General features: G+C 37.5%; 1 protein-coding gene and 1 non-coding gene across 7 annotated transcripts in view; both read right to left on the bottom strand.

Moving 5' to 3' along the window:
- Nucleotides 1-25,004, bottom strand: part of ANKS1B (ankyrin repeat and sterile alpha motif domain containing 1B) — a 1,034,668-nt gene that overhangs the window by 786,592 nt on the left and 223,072 nt on the right. The window lies entirely within an intron of this gene.
- On the bottom strand, nucleotides 22,112-22,218 carry LOC121164210. The gene has a single exon (XR_005885048.1). It is a non-coding gene; the product is annotated as a U6 spliceosomal RNA (small nuclear RNA).

Raw genomic sequence — 25,004 nt, 5'->3', positions numbered from 1 at the left:
GTAACATTTTTGTAGAGATCCTTTATAATTTTGACCATGCTTGCATATCCCAATTTACTGGAACTTGGAACCATGAATAGATGATTTTCCTATAACTATTAACATGATCATATGCTTTTCCTCTTTCAACCAATTAATAGGGTGAATTGCAGGAATTTTACTTGTCAAGATACCATGATCTTACTGGAATATATTCCATTTAGTATAATAAATAATCTTTTCAATATATTTCTGGAGCTGACTTGTCACTATCCATAAGGCATTTTTAATCCTGCATTCCTAAGTGATATTGATCCCAAGTTTTCTCTTTGTGAAATGTCTGATACCACAGAAATTCTCACTTCATATATTAAGGAAATTTTCATTCTTTATTTTCTAAGAGTTTTCTTAAATATTTTTTTTTCAATTTGTTATTTTTTCATTGGAAAATCAGATCTACAGAGAGGAGGAGAGACAGAGAAGATCTTCCATCCATTCATTCACTCCCCAGGCGGCTGCACCGGCTGGAACGGAGCCAATCCAAAGCCAGGAGCCTCTTCAAGGGGTCTCCCAAGTGGGTGCAGGGTCCCAAGGTCTTGGGCCATCCTCAACTGCTTTCCAGGCCACAAGCAAGGAGCTGCATGGGAAGTGGAGCTGCCAGGATTAGAACTGGAGCCCATATGGGATCCCAGCATGTGCAAGGCAAGGACTTTAGCCAATAGGCTACCATCCCAGGTCCTAAGAGTTTACCATTGACCATCTAAACCTGATTTTCCTCTTAGAAAAGATTTAACTATGAATTATGCTTCTTTACTTAAAAAGGTATATTCCAATTACATACTTCTCTTTCAATCACTGTATAATTTGTACCTTTCAAGTAATTCTTCAATTTTATCTAGGTTGTCAAATTAATTGAGACATTCATTTATATTGTTCAATTATTCTTTTCATTGTCTTAAATCTATTTATAACCCTCCTTTTACTTCCAGTATTGGTAATTTGCGTCTTTCTGCTTTTTCCTGATCACTGATCAATTTTGAGCTTCATTACTTTTTTTTCTATTGCTTTTTCATATACTTGGGTTTTTTTTTTTTAAAGATTTATTTATTTTTATTGGAAAGTTAAGATTTATAGAGAGACAGACCATCCATGCATTGATTCACTCCCCAGGTGGCCACAATGGCTGAAGCTGAGCTCTAAGCCAGGGACCAGGAACTTCCTTGGGGTCTGCCAAGCAAGTGCCAGGGCCCAAGGCTTTGGGCCATCCTCTACTGCTTTCCCAGGCCATAAGCTGGGAGCTGTATGAGAAGTGGGGCAGACAGGAACCAGCGCCTATCTGGGATCCCAGCACGTGCAAGGTGAGGACTTTAGCCACTAGGCTACTGTGCCAGGCCCTTGTCTCATTGTTTAAATGTGAAAGTTTAAGTCACTTAAGAATTGGGTTTTATGGCCTGGCATGGTAGCTTAGAGGCGAAAGTCTTTGCCTTGAAAGTGCCAAGATCCCAGATGGACACCAGTTCTAATCCCAGCAGCCCCACTTCCCTTCCAGTTCCCTGGTTGTGGCCTAGGAAAGCAGTAGAGGACTGTCCAAACCCTTGGGACCCTGCACCCATGTAGGAGGCCTGGAAGAAGCTCCTGGCTTCTGGCTTCGTCAGCCACTTGGGAAGTGAAAGATCAGACAGATCTTCCTGTCTCTCCTCCTCTCTGTATATGTGACTTTCCAATAAAATAATCTTAAAAAATAATTGGGTTCTATTAGTCTCCCTCTAACTTCTGATAGAAACTCTGAAATTTCTGTGATTATTAATATTTATGTAAAACTTCTAATTTTTGTCATGACTTGTTTTGATACAGTGGTCATTTATATAATGTTATTTCATTTCTATGTACTTGGGAACTTTCTAGATATCTTTGTCTTAGAATTTTTAATTAAATCACAATTTAAATTGCATATTTTCTGACAAATAATAAATCTATTTGATTCCTTTCTTATTCTTATCTATCTACATAATGTACATTTTCTGTCTAGCGGTTTTTAAGATTTTCTGTTTACTACTTGTCATCAATAATTTGGTTGTGATGTACACCTAGGTTCATTAATGTGAGCCATTATTAAAATTTGAACTCATTGAGTCAGTTTATTTATAGTTTTCAACCAAGTTACAATTTTTTTTTATCATTGCTTCTCACATTTTTTTCTGGTACACTGCCACTTGTAATCACTCCTCTCCTTGGAACTCTTGGAACTCCATTTTCACAGATGTTTGGTCACATGATAGTTTTCTGAAGGATACTGAGACTCTTTTTATCTATTTTTAATTCATTTTCTTCTGTGTCTTATCCATCCACTTCACTGATCTCTCTTTCTCCATTCTTTCCATGCCTATTATTTCTTCTCAGCTATCATACTATTCTTTGCATACTGTTTTATCTCCTGTGCTATACTTAATTGATCAGTTCTCCCATTAATATTTTGAATATGACAAATACTTTAATACAGAGAGATTTTATAACTCTATAATTTTGGCTTCTATTTTTATTAATGAGTCTTCGCATAGTAATGAGTTTCTTTTTTGTTTTGCAGTATTTTTTTAAGTTGTCTTCCACTCAATACATTGTTCAGTTCTGGGTTGAATCACATTCCTTTTATACAGCACTACATGTTGTACTAGCATAAATCATTTTGAAAGCAATCTCATACACTCAAAGAGGCTTTGGTTGTTGTTATTGTTGTTGTTGTTTGTTTGTTTTCCCTTAAAAACTTTCTGTAGGTTGGTCTAGAGCACCTCTCTGCAAGGCTACTTTAGCCTCAACACTATAATTTCAATTACCCTGCTGGGATGTCTGTGAGATACCACAATGCTTCAGCAAGTCCTTTCCCAATGGCAGGTAGGAACGTGCCATGGTTTTTGTCCCTAAGCAGCTCCAAGCATCGTTTTGCTCACATATCTCAGAGTTCTTCCCCTGGAATTTTCTTCTTTTTACATTTTTATTGACTTCCATTTCTGTCTATAGTTAGGTTGCTATTCAAAGATAATTTAAGGCAGAAGTTTTTGGTGGTGCTGCCTCCTTTCTGTCCCTCTGCTTGCAAATTCCTTCTCAGCCTTCCTCTAGTCCAATCCCGGTTTTTAAACTTGATGAGACTACTTCGTCTCTGCTTTTCCTTCTGTGCTATGGTTAAGATGCTGCATCCAGGCAGAGCTCAAGGTGACAGTAGGGTCTAATTTCTTTCTTTTTTCCCATTAAGGATTATATAGTCCTGTCTCTTATCTCAGGGTGAAAATGTGTATTTGACATACTTGGCTCAGTTTTCTAGTAGCTTACAGAAGGCATTCTCCAAGTCCTGTTATTAGCCTAAGAAATCTAACAAAAATGTTGTACAACTAAGTTTTATGTATTATTTATGTCTTTCCATTTAAAATTCTTTTCACTAATAATATTTTTTCTGACTACACCATTATACTTTCTTTATTTTGTACAAATATTGTACATATATTAATATTCCTTCTTACCACACAGTTAATGGCACATTTATCACTTACAACTTCTTGGCAACTTCATAATTTTTAGATTAACAGAGCCCTGGAATAATAGTGTAACCTACCAGTAACTATTTTTTTAGCTTCTTTTTCAGATTTATATATTTTTATTGGAAAGGCAGATACACAGAGAGGAGGAGAGACAGAGAGGAAGATCTTCCGTCTGTTGATTGACTCCCCAAGTGGCCACAACAGGCAGAGCTAAGCCAATCCAAAGCCAAGAGCCCGGAGCCTCTTCTGGGTCTCCCAAGTGGGTGCAGGGTCCCAAGAACTTGGGCTGTCCTCAACTGCTTTCCCAGGCCACAAGCAGGAAGCTGCATGGAAATCAGGGCTGCTGGGATTAGACCTGGAGCCCATATGGGATCCCAGCGTGTGCAAGGCGAGGACTATAGCCGCTAGGTTACTATGCAGGGACCCCTACAAGTAAGTATTAAATGTTTTTATTTATATTATATTTTATTATGTTTGCAACAATGAGTGCATATTCTTTGCAAAGCCAATTTGATGGTTCCCAGGACAAGAAACCAATCAATATTTGAGGTGATGGTGTATGCTAATGCTCTGATTTCATTTTTCAGATAAATTAAAACGTGCACATTCATTTAAATATCCACAAGTAACCATAAATATGCACAATTACTAGGTGTCAATTTAAAAACTTGAGGGTGGGGAAAAACAAATATGTCATGAACTTACATTAAAAGATGCATATATATACCTAACTAGGTAGTAAATTTTGACCAAAGTATCAGCATTACAGACAGTGAACACACAAGTTCAGAGAACCTAAAAAGGAAGAAATCTCTTCCCACCAAATAGTATGAAGCACAGAATTCAGACAGTATATGCACTTGATCATCAGCCCCTGATGAGATATGAAATATGAAAAAAAAAGAAGAATTAGGCAAAGATGACAACAGAACAGCATGAATGCATTGCCATGTGTGGCAAATGATGTGTTAAGGAAAGGCAGGGTGCGGAGACAGAACAGATCATGAAAGTGGGGGCTCTGTTGTGGAAAATGGATAGTTTAAGACAAGTACAGGACTCGTCAAGGCACAGATGTCTACCCCCAGTTCTAATACGACCAAAACCCACAAGACCTCTATGTTACTGGATACAAAGCATTCACAGGCTGTTTCTCTTCTCTGAATTCATGTAGTGCAATTGGTCTGGACAATCCAATCTGCTGTTTTAGACTATTTGCTAGATGTTACATTGAGTATATGTGACCATCATAACCGCAGGGACGTTTTTAATCTGTGTATCCTGAAAAATGACCAGTATAGTTCTGAACACATCACAAATTGCATATGCATTTTAATGAACAGCTCTATCGCCCACTCCTCTGCATCTTTATCTCATTTTTAGACTAGTGTAAAATGGAAACATGTTCAGTCCGTGTGTGTGTGTGTGTGTGTGTGTGTGTGTGTGTGTGAATGTGTATTTAGGTACAGAAGTGTACACAGGACCAGATATGTAGATGCCCCACATATGTGTGTGTCTTTTGGACTGAGAAAATGAATATTAGCAGGTAGGTTTCTTCAGAAAACCATGTGAATGATTTTCAATAACTTCACATTCAAAATATAAAAACTCATTGCTTAATGGCAGTTCACCATTTTCAATATACCACAGTGTATTCCTCACCATTCCTCATCTTTATATACAGCATATTTTCAACCATTTTCTGGGAAAACAGTTGTTCAGTTGCATTAAATTCTTTTGAAAAACAAAAGAATTTGAAAAACAAATTAAGTAAATTTAATTATACCACCATTAATGAGCAAAGCATACAAGTGAAATATTTTATACTAAAAAGTTAATGAATATAAATTACATATTAAGTTGGTTAGGTCAGAATAAAGTAGATTAACTCTAGGTCATATTGAGACCAGAGTGAGGAAAAATAAATAAAATGGAAATCAAAATTGGGAATTTTCACAGCCTGTCAAAATTAATATAGCCAAGGGTAACATAGCCAAGGTTAAGGGCATAATGCTCAAAGTTGTGAGACAGATGATTTAGATTAATGATTTGATATTTTGGGTGACTTTCATGATTCACATATTTGACTGGGGAAAATTACAGGATAAGAAATGATCTTCAAAACTTTTCTTTTTAATGAAGAAATGTCTTACTATACCAGTCAAATAAACCACAAAGCCTGTCCAAGGGTACACAAGGCTCACACTAACCCACTGAGGTTGTGAGTAGGTGAAGATGAACTATGTCAATTAAATTAGAGTCTCTGGGTCACAAGTGATCATATTATTACTCAGGCAACAAAAAGGAATTACACAAAATTATTCTCCATTATTTAAATATATTGTAACTCATTTGAGTATTTAAGGATCTTTTTAGAATAGACACAACATTGTAACAGGAAATTACATCTCCATGGGTGGCAGTTTTTTTCTGTTGGATTTGTGTGTATGTGTACATTGTGGTATATTAAATAAACCTGATGGAGTCGTGTTTGTGAGTATAAAGAAATTAAATCATTAGGTTTTTAAAGCCCTGTGAACTTCAGATTTTTTTTTAATTTGGTCTTTGTTTTAACAACTGATTTGTGTTCAAGGCAATTTTAAATTTTTACATATATAATATATATAAAATCATCAGTTTCATCAGTCACAGTGAACACTGTGGCATGCATCCTGGAGAGAAATTGTCTGGGTTAGAGCTTGAACACAAAACCTTCAGGGTTAATCCCTTACTCGAAAGATCAACCTCAGTCTATTAACTACAAAATCAGTTCTATCTAAAACACAATAATTTCTCCAGGATAACACCTTGAAAGGGGGGGAACACCTACATCTTACCTATATTTTAATTTCAGCATTTAGAGTACAATGTGGTACACAGTGGGGGTATTTAAATGATGGATTTTAAATGCTTATTGTTTGTGCTGAATGTACTAGATAAATAATTCTTGATGTTAATATTTAGTGTTAGTATTTCACAAATTTACACAGGCCAAAGAAAATAAAAACTGGTCTCTCAAAAACTACCTTTTCAAAAACAGATTATTTGAAAGGCAGAGTGAAAAAGTGGGAGAGTTGGGGAGCGATTTCTTCCATCTGATATCTCACCCCCAAAATGGCTTCCAAGACAGCAGCTGGCTGAGCTGAAGCCAGGAGCCTAGAGCTCCATCCAGTTCTCCCACATGGGTTGCAGTGTCCCCAGCACTCTGGCCATCCTCTGCTGCCTTCCCAGGTACATTAGCAAGGAGCTGGATTGGAAGTAGAGAAGCCAAGGTTTGAACCAGTGTTCATATACAATGCTGGCATTGCAGGCCCCAGGCTCAACCTGTTGGGGAGCATGATGCCAGCCCCTCAAAAACACTATGCTATCTAATACTTAGGTTAAAATGTGAAATTTTTTAAAAAGTCATTATTATACTGAAATAATTTTTTTCTTCAAGTGGAGAAAAAGACTTTTCAAGGAGGCTGGCGCATTGGCACAATAGGCTAATGTTTCACCCCCCCAGGCACCAGCACCCCATATAGGCACCAGTTTATGTCCCAGCTGCTCTACTTCCCATCCATCTCCCTGCTTATGGTCTGGGTAAGCAGTGGATGATGACCCCTTATCTTGATACCCTGAAGCACTGTGGAAGACCCAGAGGATTTTGGTTCCTGGCTTTGGATTGCCTTAGTTTGGGCCATTGGGGAAATTTAGGGAGTGAACCCGCAGTTGGAAGATCTTTCTCTCCAATTCTTCTCTCTCTAAATCTGCTTTTCCAATAAAAATAAATAAATATTCTTGTAGAAAAGTCTTCCAGATGCAGGGCAAAAATATTATAAACATGTTAATACCCTTCATTTTTCAGCATGTGATAAAATGTCCTTGATTCAAGTTCCAAATGCCTGACCTCATAGACATGAATCTCATTTTGTCTGACCAAGGTATTAAATCCATGCTGAGTGAGGCATCTGTCTGAGATATTAAGGAAGAAGGCTCCCAGCACTTAAGACACCAGCAATTTCTGATTTGAACTTCAGACATGAAGATGGATTGATTGCCTGAGCTTGCTGTTGATCCTCCTAATGGCACATTTCAAATTTTTCTGTTCCTCAGCTGTAAATTTCTGTCATCTGAAAATTTCTTTTGAGTACACACCATTCAGGCCACACAGAACCACAGCAAACAGATCTGAGTGCCTGCTCCTACAAATGTCAAATCACCAAAGAATACAACCCTGTTCATTAGTGCCTGATAGCAAGCCTTTTCTTGCCACAGCCTGCATCTTACAGCAGGTCAGTGAATCCAGCCACCACCTCGCATCCAAAGGGGATCCTGGAGAGGGGCATCACAGCTTCACAGCCCCTTGCAGCATTTACCAAGGGAACAGAACAACTCCATGGGCTGCAGCCAGACCTTCCACAGTGGGCATCTAATTCCACCCTGCAGAGAGGGGCTCTCTTCCAAGATCCTTTTTGCTTGATACCCTAAGTCATTACTCCTACAGTTTGTTTTATATCTTTACACTTACACCTTTGTCATACTTAAATAGTCTTTCATGTCAGAAGTAACCCTAGATAAGCCGACTCTGCTTTAAAAAAAAATTAGAATCTCAACTCCTGCTGTGGCATAAATAGAGAAATAAAAATTCAAAGATCAAATAGATAACATCTATATCCAATTAACATTATTAATGATAACGTCCAATATAGTAAGGGGCCTTGCATTAGGAATGCAAACTGACAGAAACTTTTTTCAAAGAACTGGTAACATGCACAAATACTTTTTAAGTACCCTGTATTTCAATTGTTTTAGAAAAATTATTCCTATCTATACTATACCAGTGAAATGAAGATAACAATTATATATATTTATGTTTAATAATATCCATTATAGCATTGCTACAAAAGCCAGTATTGAAAGAAACCAATGTCTAACAAAAAAAGCACTATTAAATACTAACCATAAGATAAAATAGTTAATGTTCCTTAAAATCTGTTTCCAAAAAAAATAAGTAAGGATGTGGAAAATTATTCTGTAATTTTAGCATGCCAACATTAAATCATTTTAAAAGTGAATATAATATGCTCTAAACAGAATGAGTTTGGGACTTGGAAATTTTTTAAATGACAAAAGAGTAAATGTTTTCACATTGCATTCACATTGTTTTGATGTATATATGTAATGTGGAATGTTTACACCTGACTAACTTATATTAGCGTTACTTCATTTTTGTGTTGAAAATACTTTACATTGGGTTTATTTTTTTTTCTAATAAAAGCAATCTCTAAAAGGTAAAATGCTCTATTTGAATCTTTTTTTTCCTGAAATTTGCAAACTTTACACAATCAACCTGGGATATATTTATAATGAGATATTTCTAATTAAACATGTTTTAGTGAATTTATTATATTTCTACTATCTAACATAATTTTTTTCCCCTAAAGTATACTATGGTATCAGAATCCTTTAAAAAGTCTGTCAAGGGGCTATGACTTTTTCTTGCTCTTTCTGTCTATCTCTGCCTCTGTTTTCGTCTTTGCCTCTCTGTAACTGTCTTTAAAATATATAAATAGAGGGAATCAAGATCGCAGAATAGGGTAAGGACACATTTAAACAGACAAATATTAGCCAATGTGAAGCAGAGAAGGCATAATGCAGGAAATAGGAGAGGACAAAACAACAGCCAAAACTCCACCAGCAACCAGGTGGAAAGGAACGTTTACCGGGAGCTCAGAGTAAAACCAGACAAAGAACTGCCACTCCTGCTGGTCTATTTGATTTGACCAGAAGCAGAGACAGAGCAGCAGATCCCAGACGGGCAGTGTGGGAATAGGGTAGATTGCACAGCCCAATCTGGCCCCTAGAGCCAAGTTAGGTGCCATTTTGTTTAAGCAGGCAAAGACTATGGACAGTATTTGTGCATGCACTGAGCCTAAAGTCAATTCATTTCTGACTCAGTAAACTGCAACAACGTGGCATTCTACAGGTTCCACTCAAGACAAGTTCAGGTAACCCTCAGATCTGACAGCCAGCAGATCAAGAATTCTAGTGGTGGCACATCAGGCACCATTTCTTACAGTGTGGCAAAGAATGTAAAACTGCAGGAGACAACAGCGAGCTACATGTTTGCTGAGCTCATGAGAACTCACTCAGCTCAGTGCACTGCACTGGTCTCCCAGGAAAATAATACCGACTATGGCATTGAATGGGTCAAAATAGGTCTGTGTGACCCTCAGACCTAATGGTCAAGAGGTTCCAGCAAGATTAGCAACACCAACAATCAAGCTACATAGGACACCTAGTGTCTCCCTAATCCTGGGACCTGCTCCTACCAGAAGTGGGAGAAAGGCTGTACAGACAACGGTGCAGTCTCAGCATCGCATAATAGGAGATGGAGACTAGTGAGCCAGGAAACTGGGGCTAGAGAGACCATGGTGGAAATTCATCTAATGTAAGAACCCAGACCTGGAAATCGCTGGAGGCAGTGGCACAAGTGACTGCAATAAGTAAAATCAAACTGTAGACCCTGTGCGTGACACAGCTTAGAAACCTGCCCCAAGGAGAAGAATTTGATAACCAGAAGTACAATGACCAAGAGCAGAAGAAGAAACAGAGGCACAGTGAATATTACTGAAGACTGCCATGCAAACGAGCAAACACCTTTGCCAACTTCAGATCTAACTGAGGAAGACATCGAGAAAATGGGGGATACAGAATTCAAAACACTTGTTATAAAACTTCTTCACAATAACAAGCACATAAAGCAGACATTCAGGGAATTTAAGGAATATGTGACACTGGAAATGAATCAAATGAAAACTGATACATCAGAAATGAAAAATACAGTGGAGCAAATTAAAAGTACAGCGGAGAGTCTCCAAAATAGAATGAAGGAGGCAGAAGAAAGAATCTCAAAATTAGAAGACATCACTGTCATCGGGGGAAACAAACAAAAAGCTGGAAGCAGAGCTGGATCAAGCCAAAAAAAGTGCTCAAGAATTGAAAGATTCTATTAAAAGGACAAATATAAGAGTTATGGGAGTCCCAGAAGGTGCAGAAAGAGAAGTTGATTTTACAAATGTTTTTAGCGAAATAAGGGAAATTTTCCTTAATCTAGAGAAAGAATTGGGAAACAAGATCCAGGAGGGGCACAGAACTCCTAACAGGCTTGACCAAAAGTGATCTTCACCAGGACAAATGATCATCAATCTCTCTTCAATCAAACATAAGGAAAAGATCCATAAATGCGCATGTGAAAAAAATCAACTGACATATAAAGAAATGACCATTAAACTCACGGGAGATCTTCTACAGAAAACTCTACAGGCCAGAAGCGAATGGAGTGACATTTTCCAGATTCTAAAGGGAAAAGAATATGCCTCTTCCAAACCTGCCCTACAGGTTACTTAAAGATGCTCTCTTGACAGAGAAAAGGAATAGAGCCCACCAAAACCAAAGGCAAATGTGAAGAACATCACAGCAAAATAACAACAGAAGAGTAAGCAATTACAACCCATTGCCAAATGACAGGACCAAATTATTACCCACTCATATTAACCCTGAATGTAAATGGGTTTAAACTCATCAATCAAATGTCATAGATTTGTAGACTGGATTAAAAAACAAAACCCATCTATTTGTTGCCTGCAGGAGACACATTTCACCAACAAAGATCAACGGAAACTGTATCTCACGGATTTTGATTTTTTTTTTTTTGTTCCACCTGTTCAAAACAGTTTCTTCTGATTAAATGCTTCAGTGACTCATAGTTCATACAGAAGCATCATTTTCTTCAAGAAGGTTCTTGATTTTCTTTTTCGTTTCTTCAGAGACACATTAGCCATTCAGTAGCATGTTATTTCACTTCAAGGTGTTGCTAATCTTTTCTTTTTTTCTTCCTGTTGATTTTGTTTTGTGGCTTTTCTCTGAAGGGGATGTATAGTAACTGTAATGGAGACTATCATAACCAGCAGCATGTGATTTAACTTCATGGCATTGTAAACTTCTATTTTTCTTCCTGTTGAGATTTTCTAAAAGATGGAATTTAGAAAGGCTTGCTTCAATGCGATATTTAATCCAGCTGTTGTTTTTATACTACACGTTTTCCATGACCTTTTTGTTTCATATCCATTATAATAAAATAAATTTATAAGGATTCTAAATGCTTTATCATTGGAAATAAATCAAACTATCTCTGTAAGTTATATCACTGTAAATAATTTTTTCAAACAAGTGATGTCATGGTAAAATTAGCATACTTAAAGGTGAAGATATAAGAGGCACTGCAGGACTGATTTCATTGTTATAGTCTTTTATATTTGAAAAATAATAAGATAAAATATATTAAAATGACCTCTGTATGACAGGTTTATTGCCATCTTATATTTCATGCATATTCTGTTTCCCAAATTGTCCATCAAAATGTTATTAATGGAAGATTTTTTCCTCTTTGAATAATGTATAAGAATAATCTGTCAGAAAACATAGGCAATGCCAAGAATGTAACTTCATTTTTCATAATTGTTAAAAGTTCTAGCTTTTAAATAATTTAGAAAATAAGTGCAGATTAATTTAGGTTTATAAAACAAATGGTGTTAAGTTGAAAAATTCCAACAACGATCTTTGTTAACCTGAACTTATGGAATGAAATCTTGATTCTTATTCTTTGTTAGGACTCTTGCTTCTAGAAATGGTAACACAGCATGATTACTAAATGTACTTCAATTTCAAAATGCTGTACAACTGTTGTGAAGAAAAAAAAAATGTATAATAAGAAGAGAAACATAGTATTTAGCTTTGGCAAAAGCTACCAAAAACCTTTCAGACCATTTGTCCCATAAATGTTAAATCAAAAACAAAAACTGAAACGAAAAGGTGGCAGTAAAGCGATAGAGACAGCACATGGTAAGCATGGTACAACATAGAGCAACAAATGAGATGTGCATCTTTCTCTGACCTGCCGAATGAAAGCAAATACAATATTGCATGTTTTCAGGTTATTTACTGCTAGAGGTTCTTGAACAGGAAGTTTCAAAAACAGGATGAGTAAAAGTAAATCTTTAGGTTTTTTTTTTCCTAAGTACACCTTGCTTCGGAAACATTTATGCTCTTAACTTCTTAAGGCTAGCATCTGGTTTCATATTCCTGGCACCACCCTGGTCTCTAGTCCCTGCGTGATCCATGCATGATCAGCATAGCCGTGTGCCATCACAGACCCCGCATGGATGAAGTCTTAAAATCACCACCAGATGTCCCCACACCCAGAATTTTGTTTTCACTCATAAGTTCGGCTCAAGAAAAGTAGCCAATAACACAGCCCACATGACACATAATTTGGTGGGGACTTTTTGGAGGAAGGAAAGAGATGTGATTACTATGTTTAAAATTATACCAATAGGAAATAATTTCCAAACCCCATCCACAAAATATTTTATAATTAGATTTTCTTCCAAAACTGCTGAGACGTTGGAGTAAAATAAAGTTCGCTGCTAAGAACACTTCTGTATTGCAGTTAACCCCCATGATGATCAAAATGATCCCATCAGATCTCCAGCTGCTTATGTAATTTCGAATAAATCCTGCTTTTTAAAAATAGATACGCTAAGGGAACAAAACTTCAGTAAAAAGTTAACTAAATAAAACAGTTTTTAAAAGAGAAGCTAGTGGGCATCCTGCCCACTGGTTATTCTGTGATCTTCCTTATCAGAGACAGCCAACTAAGACAGAGCCTCAGGTACGCCGGAGCCTTGAAGATGAGGATTCTGAGAAGACAACAGTCTTTGTCCGTATTCTCTATCGCTTCACCCCATATCCCTGAACAAAACACCTCAATGATATCAAAATTACAGAACTCCTTTGCTAAGTCCAAATTCTACTACAAGCAGGGTGGAGGTAAGCACTGGTCTTTTATTATTTCTTATTTTTTTAATTAGTGATTTCCAACAGATTCTAAAAACCTGAATAATACAGATGTTGAAATTTCCCTTAATCAATAACATGAGGACAACATGTGTTCTTAGGTAAATTAGTAGCTAATAGGAAGAGTTTCAGATGGTCAACAAAAACAGTAGCAGTAAAAAGAATAGAAGGTATAGTAGCAAGTAATGAGTAAAAATATATCGTTATCTAATGACTAAATTGGGCTTTATAAAAAGTCACCAGAAATAAAATAAAATGTAATTGAATTTAAAAATTCAGTTGAAACAATGAAAGTCATTGAAGAAACCCCATTTGGAGTTTTAACATATCCAGTACAGAAATAGAAATGCAAAAAGACATTGTGTATAGATTCAGAATTTAGAAGTTTATAAATACTATGATGCAAATAAATGAAGATGGAACAATCAAAACAATAATGGAAGAACACTTATTTGAAGTCATATTCAGGTTAAAAGAACTCAATAGTTCTCAAGAAGAAATCATTTTAATTGGCACTTATTTTAAGATAACCTGCTGAAAAATCTAAATCCAGTGTTATACTAAAAAAAGAAAACTGGATTTGCATTACAGTTCTCGATCCTAGCAGCAGCAATCCAGAGGCAGTAAATCGAACCGTTATAGGTCACATAAGAGCTAGGAACCAGGAAACCTATTTGCAATTGAGACATAACTTACATGAAAAGAAAAAGCATAATATTTATAGACATGTAAGGGCTCACTTATGTTAGGAAAACTACTTTAAAAAGCATTTTCACCAATTCTAACCATATTATACGTAATATGAAAAACCTTCTAAAAGCTTCCTTTTACTGCTTTTTATGCTACTGTTGCCACACATTTGAACTCTATGCTATGAAGCACATACCATACTATTTTAATGTAAATAGGCAAGTTCAAAATTTTTATTATTTGAAAGGCAGAGAAAGGTTGCAGTGGTTTAGGGAAAGACAGAGAGAAAGAGATTCCACTAATTGACACCCAAAACATCCACAGTAGCTGGGCAAGTATGGGAAAGGGAGAGCAGGGAGCGAGGCCTGAGAGGGAGACAGGAGATTCCACTAGTTATAACCAAATGTCCACAGCAGCCCAGAGCTGGGCCAGGATGAGAAGCAGAGCTGGGAACACAATGAAAGCTTCCCACACCGGAGGCAGGAACCCAACCACTTGGGCTATCCTTGCTGCCTCGCTCCACCTACACCTGTAGGTGACGGAAGACAGGTGTGTTCACCACTACACTGGCTTCCCAAATTATTTCTAAGAAGATTTTTTTAAAAAAAAAAATATGTAATTCCTTTACATTTATCCACATATTTATATTTCTGGGCCATTCCATTTGTGATGGGTCACATATATATATATATGTCAGACAAACCAGTGTATATATACATATATATATATATATACACACACATATATATATACATATACATATATATACATATACATATATATACATATGTATATATACACTGGTTATGTGTATATATATATATGTATATACATATATATATATACATAAGACATATATATATATATCTTCTGTCAGAATTTCCTTAACCTTTCCTGTAGAAGAGGTTATGCTGACAATATGCACCACTTTGAAAAGTGTTTGCTTCACTTTATTTTCTAAAATAGATTTATAATTTAATGGAAATAAAATGACAGAAGTAACACCAAAGCAGAAATGCTGCCTACTACTTATGAACTTAACACGATATATCCATTCTTGCTTTAGTTTCATGCCTGTTTGCCTGTCCAGTACATGTCAGACAAACCAGTGCCACAATTACAGGAACCCAGAACTTAGAACAATGGCTTCACTTTCTCTTACATACATTATAAGTTCTGTATATTCCATACACATGTGTACACACACACACACATCCAAATTGTTCTGCCTCTCCGGAGAATAAGGAACTTGTGAAAAACGATCCTAAGAAAATTGTTTTTTAAAAAAAAGAAAAACTGGCTGTGTGGCAGTTAATTTTGTCTATCACCCTTGACAGGATTATCTGTCCCAATACCTGGTTAAACATTATTTTTAGATAATACCTGTGAGTATATTTGCAGAAGACAGTAATCTTTGAATTGAATTGAATTTGAAGTGGATTGAATAAAGTACACTGCTCTCTCTTGTGGGTAGAGACATCATTCAACTGAGCCTGAACAGAACAAAAAGGTCCTGAAACAACAAACAGGTGTAGCAAAGGAAGGTGTCTCCGCCTCTGCTCCTTTCTTCCCTCCTCTCGCTAACTGAGCTGGGATGTGCATCTCCCCCCTGCCTTGGTTAGTGGTCCTGGTTGTCTGCAGAATGAGACAGAGAGGTGCTCCATCAGCTCTCTGGTCTAATGCCACGGAACTCCTCTAATGTTCTCCCTGGCCTCTCAGTTTGCAGATGGTAGATCAAGGACCCCTTGGCCTCCATTATCAAATGAGCCAATATCTTGGGAGGAAAAAAAAAATCTCCTTCTGGGAGTCCAATGTTGTGGTGTGAGCATTACCTGTGATGTCAGCATTACAGTGAGAGTGCTGGTTAGAGTCTTGGCTTCTCTGCTTCTAATTTCTGCTGCCTGTTAGTATTTCATATATTAGTTGCCACGGATCAGGGAAAACATGTGATATTTGTATTGGTGGGGAGGGAGTGTGTGGTTTATTTCATTAAGCATTTATCATTCTTCCTTAATTGTGACTTTCACTTTGATTGATAAAGATATAACTCATGCAGTAATACCATCTAACACCAACTAATATGCTCTTAATTAACCAACAAAGAATTATAGGAGGGATAAGCAAAAAAACCAAAAACAAAGCATATGAAATAGGTTGCACACAAGGAATGTACAGAAAGGGTAAGAAATACAGAGGTTGAATTTCTCTGAACATACTTGTTCATATAGTTTTGACTTTGGGCCACACTAATGTCTTATATAGTCAAGAAAAAAAAATTAAATAATAAAGACAAAATGGGTAAGGTCCTGTACTGTGGCATGGTAGGCAAAGTTGCTACCTGCAATGCCAGCATCCCATTTGGATGCCAATTCCTGACCTACCTGATGCACTTCCAATTCAGCTCCCTGTTAATGACCTGGATAAAGCAACCGAAGACAGTTCAAGTGTATGGACCGCCGCTCCCCATGTGGGAAACCGGGAAGAAACTACCGGCTTAGGCTGCACCCAGCCATGGGTGTTATAGCAATCTGGGGAGTGAAACATAGACGGAGGATTTCTCTCACCCTCTCTCTCTGTCTCTCCTTTCCCCTCTAGCTTTGATTCTCAAACAAATAAATACATTTTTAAAAAAAGAATTTGGTGAAAAATCACTAAAAGATATTAAAAACAAGAGTCTAGTTTTATATATAATATAACTATTAAAAAATCTGAATTCTTTTTAAAAACAGTAGTATTTCTATCCTCAATGGAAATAGCCAAAGGACAAAACATCCACAAACCAATGTTGAATTTTACTTGGTAAAATTGGTACTGTTGATGGGACTGGCATGGCAGTTGGCATGAGTACACATGTGGGAACAGAGTCAATGAGACAGAGTAAATAATGATGTTGGGAACAGGGACTCTCATCATGAAAAAACAAAACATAAATATGACTGCAAAATGGAGAGACTCTCATAGTGTTAGAATCGAATCTATCAATATGAACCCATGGTTTTTATAAATTAGTCCCAGCTCTCTCCACTAGAAATTTCCAGAAGCAGTTATATCCCAGAGCAAGCAAAAACTTTCCTCATTATCTATTTAAAACTCAGTTTACAAGCGTGTAGTTGGCTAGCCTGTTTATGAGCCTATTTCATCTGTAGGTGAGACATGCTACTCTTTTCCGGGTAATCTGTACCCTATTTTCTTGTTTAACGCTTATTCAATCCTACTGTTTTGGCTGAATGTGGTTAGTTTTAGAATAAAACAAGTCACAGTTTCTCTCCTAAGGACTTTTAGGTGATTTCTCAGTAACTGACAGATCAGATAGATACACTCTACCCACAAGGGCTTTTGGTTCTCAGACTACACAGGATTCTATTTTGAAGCTTTTTAAAAATGTTTACCCCATTGCTTCCTTTTGCTCTTTCAAAGAGCCTTCTAAAGGTCCATGAGAAATACCTATCATTTTTTAAAAATATATTTTAAACTCAAGCTATTTGTACCAAAATAAATGAATTCAATTTTTCTGGAACTTTTTGAAGTCTCATTGTATTAGCTCAAGCAGATTTATCTTTCAAACTCAATTCATTCATCTATTTGTTTATCAATTCAGAATATTTCTAAAGCATAGGCAGTATGCTGGCAACTTTCCTAGGCTTCATTGCATACTGACAATCAGTGGCCCTGCATCCGCTTCACTATGGACACCCTCCTCAAATACCACACCTTCCATAAACTCTCTGATCAACAAGAGGGCAGTCACTGTTTTCCTGCTTTCATTTTTCTTTCCAAAACAGCAGCACCCATGAATCTATCTTTTAGACAACAGTGAGTCCTTTGATACATATCTTAATTGTTTATTTAAATCACATGTTCATCGAAGCTTTGCTCATTTAGTTGTCTTTTCATTATTATCTTTCTTAAATTATGCAATCCTGAAGAGTGAAAGCTATACACTTGTTTCTTACTTATCTCCATAGTCCAGCCTCTAAACTGCCTGCAAGAAATACATGATGACGATAACAATGTACTGAGTGCTCAGGAGATTCACAGTGTCGGTGGAAAGACTGAAAATAATATCCTTGATATATGTTAAAGAATAGAATCACTCATCCTCTTTTGAAGTAAAAACATCAAAAAACCAGCATAGATTGGACTGTTGGAGTTACCCTTTCCATGTTGGCTTCCTTATATGAGAGAGAATATATGGTATTTGTTCTTTTGTGATTGACTCATTTCACTCAGCATAATGGTTTCTAGTTGGGACCACCTGGTTGTAAATAGAATAATTTTGTTTTTCTTAATAGCTGCATAATATTCCATGGAGTAGATATACCACAGTTTCTTTAACCACTCTTCCTTGGACGCACATCTGGTTTGCTTCCACGTCTTTGCTATTGTAGATTGTGCTGCTATAAATATAGAATTACAGATCCCCTTCTCACAGGCAGATTTCACACCTTTTGGGTATATTCCTAGGAGCGGGATAGCTGGGTCATATGGCAGGTTTATTTGCAATTTTCCCAGCACTCTCCATACTAATTTCCATAGTGGTTGTACTAGCCTACACTCCCACCAGCAGTGAAGGAGGGTACCTTTCTCCCCACATCCACGCCAGCAGGTGTTGTTATTCGAGTTCTGGGTGTAGGCCAGCCTCACTGGAGTTAGGTGGTACCTCAACGTGGTTTTCATTTGTATCTCTCTGATGGCTAGGGAGCCTGAGCATCTTTTCATATGCCTGTTAGCCATTTGAACCTGTTCTTCTGAGAAATGTCTGTTCATTTCTTTTGCCCATTTTGTTACAGGGTTGTTGGTTCTGCTGTCCCTGGGTTTCTGAAGCTCTTTGTAGATCTTGGATATTAGTCCCCTATCACTTGTGTAGTATGCAAAAATTTTCTCCCATTCTGTTGGTTGCTTCTTCACTTTATTAATTGTTTCCTTTGCTGTACAGAAGCTTTTTAGTTTGATGTAGTCCCATTTGTTCATTTTGGATTTAATTGCCTTTGCTTTGGGTGTCTTTTCTAAGAAGTCTTTCCCTGTTCCAATATCTTGGAGTGTGTTTCCTATATTTTCCTTTAATAGTTTGATGGTTTCTGCGTGTAAATTTAGGTCCTTGAGCCAGTTAGAGCTGATTTTTGTATAATGCGACAGGTGTGGGTCTTGCTTCTTTATTCTGCAAGCTGCTATCCAGTTGTCCCAACAGCATTTGTTGAATAAACCAGGTATTTTACCTGGATTGTTTTCCGTTTTCTTGTCAAAGATTAGGTGAGTATACATGTGTGGATTTCCTTCTGGTGTTTCTATTCTGTTCCACTGATCTTCTTCTCTGTTCCTGTACCAGTACCAGACTGTTTTGATAACCACTGCTCTGTAGTATGTCTTGAGGTCTGGAATTGTGAGTCCTCCAGTTTGATTTCTATTTTTCAGGATAGCTTTAGCTATTCGTGGTCTTTTGTGATTCCAAATGAACTTTTGTATCATCTTTTCTATTTCCGAGAAGAATGTTGTTGGGATTTTGATTGGGATTGCATTGAATCTGTATATTGCTTTTGGTAATATGGTCATTTTGATAATGTTGATCCTGCCAATCCAAGAACATGGTAATGTTCTCCATTTTTCAAGGTCTGCTTCTATTTCCTTCTTAAATGATTTATAGTTTTCATCATAGAGGTCTTTCACATCTTTAGTTAGCTTAATTCCTAGGTATTTAAGATTCCTCTCCTCTATTTTAAAGGGGACAGTACTTACAATTTCCTGCTCAGCCGTGGAATTATTTGCGTACACTAGCGCCATCGATTTGTGTTCATTAATTTTGTATCCTGCCACTCTGCCAAAGTCTCTTATGAGTTCCAATAGTCTCTTGACTGAGTCTTTTGGCTCCCCTATGTAGAGAATCATGTCATCTGCGAATAGTGATAATTTCAATTCTTCATTTCCAATTTCTATACCTTTAATTGCTTTGTCTTGCCTAATAGCTCTGGCTAGGACTTCCAAAACTATATTGAAGAGTAGCGGTGACAGTGGACATCCCTGTCTAGTTCCAGAATTTAGCGGAAAAGCTTCCAATCTTTCCCCATTTAGTATGATGCTGGCATTGGGTTTTTCGTAAATTGCTTCGATTATGTTGTAGAATGTTCCTTCTATGCCTATCTTGCTTAGGGTTTTTAACATGAAGTGGTGTTGGATTTTATCAAATGCCTTCTCTGCATCTATAGAGAGGATCATATGGTTTTTATTTTTCAATTTATTGATGTGGTGTATCACATTTATTGTTTTGCGAATGTTGAACCATCCCTGCATGCCTGGGATGAATCCCACCTGGTCCGGGTGAATGATCTGCCTGATGTGTTGTTGGATCCTATTGGCTAGTATTTTATTAAGGATCTTTGCATCTATGTTCATCAAGGATATTGGTCTGTAGTTCTCTTTTTCTGTTGTTTCTCTCTCTGGCTTTGGTATTAAGGTGATATTAGCTTCATAGAAAGAGCTTGGGAGGATTGCCTCTTTTTCTATTGCTTGAAAAAGCTTGTGTAAGATTGGGGTAAGTTCCTCTTGAAATGTTTGGTAGAATTCAGCTGTGAAGCCATCTGGTCCAGGACTTTTCTTGGTTGGGAGGGCTTTAATTACTGATTCAATCTCAGTGCATGTTATTGGGCTGTTTAGATTGTTAATTGCTTCTTGATTCAATTTTGCTGGATTGTATGTGTTCAAGAATCTATCCATCTCCTCTAGGTTTTCTGATTTGTTTGCATATAGTTGCTTGTAATAGGTCCTGATGATTCTTTGTATTTCTGAGGTATCTGTTGTTATATCTCCTTTCTCATCTCTGATACTATTGATGCATATTTTCTCCCTCCTTTTTTTGATTAGTTGAGCTAGTGGAGAGTCTATTTTGTTGATTTTCTCAAAGAACCAGCTTTTTGATTGATTGATCTTATGTATAGTTCTCTTGGTCTCTATTTGGTTTATTTCCTCCCGTATTTTGACAATTTCGTTTTTCCTACTAATCTTGGGACTCCTTTGTTGTTGAGTTTCTAGTTCTTTCAGTTGTAGGGTTAGCTGATTTACTTGGTGCTTTTCTAGTTTCTTGACATAAGCACTGATTGAAATGAACTTTCCCCTCAGCACTGCCTTGATTGTGTCCCATAAGTTTTGATAAGTTGTGTCGATGCCTTCATTTGTTTCAAGCAATTTTTTAATTTCTCCTCTGATTTCCTCTCTAACCCATTGCTCATTTAGTAACATATTATTCAGTCTCCACATGTTTGTAATTCTTCCTTGGTGTTTTGACTGCTTGATCTCAAGCTTCACTCCTTGGTGGTCTGAGAAGATGCATGGTATGATTTCAACTTTTTTAAATTTGCTGAGGCTTATTTTATGGCCTATAACATGATCAATTCTGGAGAAAGTTCCATGCACTGATGAAAAAAATGTGTATTCTCTGTCTGTAGGATGAAAGGTTCGATAGATGTCAACTAAATCCATTTGCTCTAGAGTTTGGGTGAGTTCTATTGTTTCTTTGCTGAGTTTCTGGCTTTTTGATCTGTCCATTTTTGTTAATGGGGTATTCAGGTCTCCCACTATGATCGTATTGGAGTTTATTTCTCCCTTTAAGTCCGTTAATATTTGTTTCATGTAGCTAGATGCTTTGGCATTTGGAGCATAAACATTTATTATGCTGATCTCTTCTTGCTGAAGGCATCCTTTGATCATTATGTGGTATCCTTCTTCATCTCTTTTGACGCTCTTTACGTCAAAGTCCATGTCATCTGATATAAGAATGGCTACACCTGCTCGTCTTTCCTTTCCATTTGCTTGGAATATCTTTTTCCATCCTTTCACTTTCAATTTTTTCTGATCTTTGTAGGTGAGATGTGTCTCCTGTAAGCAGCAGATAGTAGGGTTTTGTTTTTTGATCCAGTCCTCCAATCTATGGCGTTTGACTGATGAGTTTAAGCCGTTTACATTCAGAGTTATTATGGATAAGGGGCAGTTTGGTCCTGTCATTATGGCGATGTGTTGTTCTATAAAAAAATATGGAACGCTTCACGAATTTGCGTGTCATCCTTGCACAGGGGCCATGCTAATCTTCTCTGTATCGTTCCAATTTTAGTATATGTGCTGCCGAAGCGAGCACTAGAATCTTCTTGCATTGCAGTTTTAAATATTCTATAACTTCTGGTGAAATCCCTTTACTTGCCAAAGATAGAAAAAACAAGGATTTTATACCTTGAAAGAGAGCATGGATTCAAAAAAGCAAGCAGCTGAAATAGAATAGTTATTCCAGTTAAATTGTCTTTCCCTTCCTCTGTTCTCCCCATCACTCCCCTCTCCTCCCCTCCTCTTCCTTTTCCCCCTTCCTTTCCTTTCTTTTCCCTTCCTTTCCTTATTGGAAGGTCAGATTTACACAGAGGAGAGACAGAGAAAGATCTGTCCATTGGTTCATTTCCCCAAGCTGCCGCAATGGGCAGAGCTAAGGCAATTTCAACCCAGGAGCAAGGAGCCTCCCCAGGTCTCCAACATGGATGCAGGGTCCCAAGTCTTTGGGCCTTCCTTGACTGCTCTCCCAGGCCACCAGCAGGGAACTGGATAGGAAGTGCAGCAGCCAGGATACAAACCAGCAGCCATATGGGATCCCGGCACATGCAAGGCTAGGACTTTAGCCACTATGCTACTGTGCCAGACCCATCCTAGTTTAATTTCAATAAACAGGTGCTGGTACTGACAAATGTAACTCAAAGATTTAATGCCATAAGATCTTCACTTTGAAGGATATTTAAAATAAGCTGTTCACAATTCCCTGCATATGATTACTGTAATCCTGAAAGCACCTATTACATATGGCTTGTGAACATATGACTTAAGATGAAAGTACAGATCCCCTTTCCCCAGGCTCCCCATCCCCCCAATTATTGGCAGACAAAAATTGATGTAAAGCAGTATTTTGAATTCAGGGGACTAAATTTTCTGACTAAAAAGCCCATGTGTCATTTCTTAGTATATTTGTGATTTTGCTAAAGTTGGAACAGAAGATGACTTCTTCAATATGAAAACATTAAAATGCTGCTTTTGAGTGCTATGATCTTTATAATATGCTCTTGCTGTTTCTTTCTCCTCAGAGGGATAGTTCACCCAAACAAGAACTGCTTATAATTAATGAGTCAAGAGTTGCTCTGCCGAAGGGCTAAGGAGACCCAAAGCCCTGATGCATCTGTGATTTCCATCATAGTCCCATTCTGTTTGCCAGACCCACAGCTCCTGCTCGCAAAGTAACTTGAAAGCACACAGGAGAATTTACCTTTTGTGATTCAGACATACGATCACCCATGAGAGTCTGGACCATTGGCTTGAATCAGAAGGCTTTGCTTAATGACTGTAAATCAGCCAACCATTCCCAAACTGCCTAACTGGTTCTTCCCTCTTTTTTGCAGTATCTTGTTAGGAATGCAAGATACCTACAAACTGTACAATTCCAAGTATCCGCACCAAAGTAGAACTTCAGCGGTACTTCCTCTGAATCTCTAGAAACAGAACACTACTAACTGTTGCCATATTCCATTGAACCTTGTGTTATGGCATTATCTCCTTATACCAACTGAGTTGCCCTGGGGTTGCACATTACAGAACTGGAGATGCAAGTGACAGAAACTGAACTCAAACGTGCTTCACTGTTGAACTAGAATGCAACTCCCGCAATCCAGGGCAAGATCCAACCACAGGACATAGATGAGCCTCAATATAAGTGAACTAACAACAGACATGAAGCTGTTTGATATGCCATTTCCATGCATTCCCTGTTACACGTTTTCATCCCCACAAAATGAAAACCAGAATGATCACAATTCTCAGTTGTACATCTTAAAGTTTTACAACATTAGCAACACTAATCTATTCTTTCCACTCCTGTTTTGAAATTCCTGAAAATAATTCTGATTGTATTGATTTGAATTAGCCCAACCTAAACAAGACCAAAAAAAAAATTATATTATTTTCACAGCACAAACTCACCAAAAATCCTTGTTTGTTTGATGAAGGGGCTTCCTGGGACACAGGATATTCAGTGTTAAAACCTGGGCAGTCCAGAGCAAACCAGGATGTTGGGACTCCTGGAGTCAGGTAAAATGGCTGCCATTTATGTTTCCAAGAGAGATAGAAAAGTAAAGTAATGAGAAGATCCCATAACCATACAGTCCTCTTGAAGGCATTGGTAAGCTTTCACCCTCTTAGGGCCCAGGACTGTTATATAAACCATTCCCAGCTCTTCCTGAACAGAGCACCAGACCTTGAGCATCTTAGCTATTCAACTAGGACCACTTACACTTAGCAGGGAGCCCAGGTGATAGGACAGTTGGTTGCAGTCAGATAAAAGAGCCCTGTCAAGATCAACCAGCCAGCCCTTACCAGAAGACTTGCTCAGTTAATTTCAGCCTAGATGGACAAACTGCAGACAGTGATCTTTACAACGGTTGCTGCTTTAAGCCCCAAAACTCAGGTGGTATGTTGCAAAGGAAAGCTACCAGATTCACTGAGACACAGGGACTTACACCCACCTCTAATATGTTCAGAGTGTTAGAATCCGTTCCCAAACCCCAACTGGTTTCCACTGACGTACTCAAAACATTTCTGCATACTGACTAGTACCAACCATGTGTCATGACAGTCTTCCTTCTTTGTGCCTCTGTATTCCAGAAACTTACCCTGCACCATGTTTCATGTCTTTGTTCTGCCACACCTCCCTCATAATCCAACTATCGATTTAAACTCAGCTTAGCCTGTCCTCCTCCTTTGGTTAAAAACTCAGTTTAGTCATACCTTCTGTGAGGTTATCTTGATCTCTATCCTCTTTTGGGAAATTTAGTCATTCCTTATTCTATCCTCTATTCCTCTATTTTTCTATAGTTCTCATAATCCTATCAGCAAATT

The sequence above is a fragment of the Ochotona curzoniae genome, unplaced genomic scaffold (assembly GCF_017591425.1).
Source record: "Ochotona curzoniae isolate NIBS_2020 unplaced genomic scaffold, NIBS_Ocur_1.0 contig_1014, whole genome shotgun sequence".
Taxonomy (NCBI): domain Eukaryota; kingdom Metazoa; phylum Chordata; class Mammalia; order Lagomorpha; family Ochotonidae; genus Ochotona; species Ochotona curzoniae.
This window is presented reverse-complemented; position numbering and strand designations above follow the sequence as displayed.